The sequence below is a fragment of the Wolffia australiana genome, chromosome 7 (genome assembly GCF_029677425.1).
Source record: "Wolffia australiana isolate 7733 chromosome 7, ASM2967742v1".
NCBI lineage: Eukaryota > Viridiplantae > Streptophyta > Magnoliopsida > Alismatales > Araceae > Wolffia > Wolffia australiana.
In genome coordinates this window covers 5514737-5520336 of record NC_135841.1, presented here as the reverse complement: position 1 = coordinate 5520336, position 5600 = coordinate 5514737, and positions in this window count along the sequence as shown.

The window sequence follows — 5600 nt, the reverse complement described above, 5'->3', positions numbered from 1 at the left end:
TCCTCCGCTGCCCTTGGCTGTATGATAACGATGTACATCTTTTCGGTAGGAGCAACACTTGTTCATTCATCCATCAGGGAAAGAAAATTACGTGGCATCCTTATACCCAAAGTCCACAAAAGCCTTTGCCAAAATCTCCATCCTTAGGCTTGTGTATCCTTAGCGGTCACCAATTTCAGAAGGAGTTAGATAGTGAAATGACTATGTGCTTAGCTATGATTCCTAATCACTCCTCCGAGGATTGCACCACCCCACCACCCGAGGTTTCTCAGCTACTCGAAGAATTCGCAAGTGTCCTCCCCAACAATTTACCCGATGACCTACCCTCGATGTGTGAAATTCAGCACGCTATCAATCTCATTCCGGGGTCATCCTAACCCAACCTCCCTCATTATCGGACGGATCCCACGCAGTACATGGAGCTACAACGTCAAGTCCAGGAACTCTTGGACAAGGGATTCATCCAAGAGAGCCTCAGCCCGTGTGCGGTACCCGCACTGCTGGCCCCCAAAAAGGATGGGCGTTGGCGCATGTGCATAGACAATAGAGCCATAAATAAGATTACAGTCAAGTATAAGTTTTCTATTCCCCGCATCAACGATATGTTTGATATGATGGCAGGTTCAAAAATTTTCTCCAAAATTGATCTTAAGAGGGGTTATCACCAAGTTCTTATCCGTTCAGGAGACGAGTGGAAAACTGCCTTTAAGATCAAGGATGGATTATATGAGTGGAAAGTCATGCCCTTGGGTTTATCGAATGCGCCTAGCACTTTCCAGCGATTAATGAATCACATACTTATAGCATTCATAGGGAACTTTGTCGTCGTTTACTTTGACGATATCCTCATTTATAGTAAGTCCACACCCGATCATCAGTTTGCAAAACCCGTAATTGTTTGTGTTGAAAACCGAACAATTAAAAAAAATGTTCCAAAAAAAATGTTTCTTCATGTCATGTCAAGGTTTTATCTTATCTGACCAAGGTGTATCAAAAATGTGTATCCGTTGACCTAGCCAAAATCCAATTGCCATCCCAAAAACAAACACAAAATAGTTCACAGTTTGTTGGATTAGCCGGTTATTAACCTTTTATCATTTCCAACTTTTAGTACCATTCATCATCATATAAAGATAAGAGAATGTCTTAAAAATCATTTGACTGGACTACAGCAGCGAAAAAAAATCGAACAAAAAAAATTAAAATGAGAAGCCCCAGCCCCCATCTCCGACTACCCGATTTAAGTATTCAATGTTGCTTGTGATTGATGCCGGGATTAGGGATTGGTGGAGTATTGAGCCAGGAGAATCACCCTCGTATTCTTCAGACATCAAGTAATGATGCCCAATTAAAGAACTCCACCTCCCAACAGAAACTTAACCCTAGACACGTTAGATGGGTCGAGTACATCAAATCTTATACTTTCGTGCTCAAGCATAAAAGAGGTGTCGAAAATAGGGTCGCCGATGCCTTGAGTAGACGAGTCCACTTACTAAATGTTATGAAAGTCGAGGTTATTGGATTTGATCAGCTGAAGATCCTCTATCCCGATTGCCTGGACTTTGCGCCTATGCATCCCACAATCCTCTCTTAGGGATTTCCTGGTATGGGAAACGCATGCCGGATGCCTTATTGGTCATTTTGGGAGAGATAAAACCATTGCCATGGTCGAGCATAGGTTCTTTTGGCCATCCCTCAAGCGAGACGTAGCAAATATTATCTCCCAATGTCGTGTATGTGCTCTTGCCAAGCAAGTTAAGCAGAACACTGGCCTATATACCCCTCTTCCAGTCCCTGAGAAACCTTGGGATGACGTGAGCATCGACTTTGTGTTAGGGCTTCCGAGGACGAACAAACGCTATGATCCCATCATGGTGGTTGTGGATCATTTTTCCAAAATGGCCCATTTCATTGCTTGCTCTAAAACTTCTGATGCCTCTCATGTCGCTCAGCTTTTTTTCAATGAAATTGTGCATCTCCACGGATTCCAAAGAGTATACTGTCGGACAGAGATGTCTGATTCACTAGCTACTGTTGGAAGACTCTTTGGCATCTTTTGGGGACGAAGCTCAAGTTCTCCACGGATTTTCACCCCCAAACTTATGGACAGACCAAGCTCGTTAATAGGAGCCTCGGCAACCTATTACGATCGCTGGTGGGAGACAACCTAAGATCTTGGGATTGCGTCATTCCGCGTGCCGAATTTGCCTACCACGCGTCGGTCAACCGCACCACTGGCATGAGTCCATTTGAGATAGTGCATGGTCATTCACCTCGTACGCCTAGTGACCTTATACCCATGTTACCGGATACTAGAGTCTCAAATGATGGTCATGAGTTTGCCAGTCATATTAGACGTCTACATGAGGAAATTCCTACATGCATCATTAATAGCAACAACTCATATAAACAGGCCGCAGATTTACACCGGCATTTTCGCGAATTTAAAGAAGGTGATATGGTGATGGTGAGGGTTAGGCTAGAGAGATTCTCTTCCAAGGGGGCTACTAAGCTTCATGCTTGTAGTGCCGGGCCGTTTCCAATTCTCAAACGAGTAGGGGAAAATGCCTATGCCGTCGACATACCCTCCACATGGGGGATAAGCACCACTTTCAATATTTCGGATTTAGTCGCGTTTAAAGCCCCATCTCTTTCAACTAATTGCCCTCCTTTACCCTTGGACTTCTCGGTGAGTGAGTTTGACTTGTCCACTCCCCCTTCACTACCTTCTGATTGGTAAGAGAACATCGAGGCTATATTGGACGAAGTAATCACCTTCACTAAAGGTGGGATGGTGAGGAAGTTTCTTGCTCCCTGGCAGTGCAAAGCATCGACGGACGACATGTGGATCACGAAAGAGGACCTAGCTCGCCTACGCCTGGACTTCGGGTTCCCGCTAGAGTCTCCTGACACTTCCTTGACAGAGTCGAGTTCTTTCCACTCTAGTGGAATTGGTGGCGTGGACGCCAATTCCACTAGAGTCACTAGACGCGCCGCCACCGTCAACCAAAGTCAACGTCTCCGCTACGGAGACACTGCCCTAGTCAACTGAAGTCAACGCCTCCGCCACGGACACGCCGCAACTATCATCGGACAAATTCAACATACTGGCGTTACGCACGTCTCCATGCACCCACGCTCCTTCACGCATTATGACACATCACCAACGGCAGATCAACAACTGCCCCTTGGCTTGACACCAAGCACATCCCTCGTCTTTAATTTCTCACCTTGAATCTGTCGTCATTAAGTTGTGTTTTATCTTTCCTCCAAGGCCTATATGTATAGGCCCTAGGCCGCCCAAGGCGCCACCCTAGGCTACCAGGGTAGCCGCCCAAGGCCGGCCAAGGCAGGCACCCCAGGCCGCCTAGGGCAGCCCACCCTAGGCCGCCCAAGGCGCCACCCTAAGACGTCCAGGGCAGCCCGCCCTAGGCCGCCCAAGGCTGTCGCCTAAGCCATCTAGGGCCGCCGCTCAAGGGGGCCCAAGGCAGCCACCCCAGACTACCCAAGACCAGTGCCCACACCTGCTTGCTCTGTCCGCGCCTACTAGTCCGTCTCATTTCTCTACCAGGGCCGTACAACACCCGGAACGCCCAGACTTCTTGTCCAATGGGCCGCTCAACGCCCGGATTCACCCAGTCTTGTCACGGTCAGAATTCCCGTAACCTCTTCACGCACTAAGGTGTCCAGATACGCTTGAACTCTTTTGTGTCGAAGTGTTCTCCGTCCAGTATTCCACAAGAAGTCTCCACCGTCGTCGGATCTGATTTGTGTCGAAGTGTTCTTCGAGAGTTCTTTCGTGACGTGAATTCGGGTATTGATTTTGGTGCCTTGGCATAGTCGCGGTGGGTGGAGACAGTACCCCCGCCCTCGATGAGGATCGGAGCTGCACCACCAGCATTTCATCAGTTTTAAACTCCAAATTCGGCCGTGTGGATTTCTATGGCCTGTTTTTATCCCTCCATACAAACCCTTCTAGCACCCTTTTCCCGTCGTTGTTGTATCCATCCCCTCAATCACCCTTCTCACTAGCCGTTCTACATCAGATAAGCACAAATTGCAATGTTATTGGTGTGGAATCTCAAGTTGATTTAAGGAAATAACAACGAGAAGTACATTGATCGTCGACTGATCTGAGACACAGATCAACTATACGACACGTGATGGATATTGTCACAATCAAGCTCCCAATGATCTAGGCGACCAACTCGAAGAGTCGACGAAGTCGGGGACAAACTTCGTCCAAGAACGTCCACATCTCCACCGTGATCAACACCAGTCCGGCTCCATCAATAAGAAATTCTATCACAACAAAACATTGACTAGTCCTAAACACGTATAGTTCAGTCGAGGCAGCGAAGCAATCAGTGATCGGCACTGGAAAAAGTAATATAAGACTACTAGAAAAGAAAGGGGTGAGTGAATAAGCAGAACCTCATCTCTTTTTTTTTATCGAGTCAGGTTGAGAGCCAATTCAACTGTCGGCGCAGAATTCAACAACGGCAGCAACCCTTCTGCTGTTCACGCGAGGATTCAACGACAAATAACAAAGAAGCCGCATATCATAATCGACGTCTCTAGCAAGTTTCTCCTCGCATTCAACGATCGAGATGTTGGATGGGAAAGTAGTGATATCAGGAACAATTTTATATTTTTTCCCACAAAGTTCTGATACGATGCTGAACCATGTTTGATTCCGTCAGAGATTTAGGAGCTCTAGAATAACACGATTCACGGTGAGACCCTACTGAAAATCTGCGGAAGAAGCCTGCGCGGAGCACTATAGATGTCTCTTGGTGGCCGACCGTGGAGAAATGTGGCAAATGGGGTCCTTCTGGAGAGATATTGACAACAGAGAATGCAGTTTTGAATGGAGAATAATCAACGAAACAGCCCCAAGTTGGAGATATAAATGTCAAGGTTCTTCTCTCCCAGTCGATTCCCTCCACAATCTTCAGAATCAGATGATCTTGGTTGGAAGTTGGAGCTACAATCTCTTGTCGTAGCGAGTTGCCAATTGGAACACGGTGAGTACGTCGAGTGGATTCCTCACGCCAAAAAAACACCTCAATGAAATGAGAGCAAATTTCCAACGGGATCTTGAATCTTCAATCAACACGCTTTTTCTCCTTCAATTATTGATTTTTCTGCTACCGAAACTTCTTCTTCTTATTCAGAGAAAAATCACAATGAAAAGACAAAAAAAAACTGCCTTCAGCAAAATGAGATCTGGAAATTCCTTGAACAAATGACTTTTGACCTTGGCCTCCACGGCCACTCTTCCCTATTCTTTATAGAGGGGGAGTGGCAGTTGTGGAGGCTAAAGTGGACCCCCTTCTAAGGAGAAAGCTATTGGGCTCTTCCCTTGAGAGGGATCTTTAGGGGGAGAAGAAGCCAAACATTGATTTCCTTCCCCTAAAGATGACACTTAAACATAATTAAAATAAAACACGCATGAGGGGAGGCTGGTAATCAGGCAGGAGGGGTCTCTCGATAATCCAAAGACGACGAAAGAAAGAAGGAACATAAAGATACACGGTGCAAAGCGATAAGACGATGTCGGTTCTCAAGCTTGGTAGTAAAATTGCAGATTCTTCACG